The sequence below is a fragment of the Alligator sinensis genome, unplaced genomic scaffold (assembly GCF_000455745.1).
Source record: "Alligator sinensis unplaced genomic scaffold, ASM45574v1 scaffold1065_1, whole genome shotgun sequence".
NCBI lineage: Eukaryota > Metazoa > Chordata > Crocodylia > Alligatoridae > Alligator > Alligator sinensis.
In genome coordinates this window covers 17,839-18,432 of record NW_005842812.1, presented here as the reverse complement: position 1 = coordinate 18,432, position 594 = coordinate 17,839, and positions in this window count along the sequence as shown.

Below are 594 nucleotides of genomic sequence, written 5' to 3'. Positions count from 1 at the left end.
AACTTGGACTTTCTCACATTTCCTTTGCAATCGCTGGAGTTTCCCTTGCCCGCCCTGCCCCCGTGCCTGGGGGTGTGGAGGTGGGGCGCAGCCAGGCAGGATTTCTGGCTGGAAAGCCCCGGGGCTCACATCGCAGGCCCCGAAGCTGGACGGGTCCATAAAGCCCACGTGTCGCCCACCCCCACCCCGCCGCAGGGCTCGCCTGTCCTCGGGGCTCCTGCAGGGACAGCCCTGGCCTGGCACGGGCAAAGGCATGCAGCTGGCACCAGCAACCCTCCTGGGTCACGCGGTGCCAGGCCGGGAGGCTGGGGCGAGTGGTGGGAATTCCCGGGAGCCGGGACGCTTCTCTTCCCTTCCTGGAACTGGCTCACCGGCGGCCAGCCTGGCCCCCCCCCCAGTTGGTCTGCCAGGTCCTTACTGCTGTGGGACTGGACCCCCGGGGCCCGACCCTGCTCTCAGCCTGACATCGCGCTCTCCCTTGCAGAGCTGGCTGCAGAACCCAGGAGTCCTGGTGCCTGGCCTGCGTGTGCCCTGCCCCAGCCGGGACGGGACCCCAGGAGTCCTGGTGGCTGGCCCGCGCGTGCCCCGGCCCAG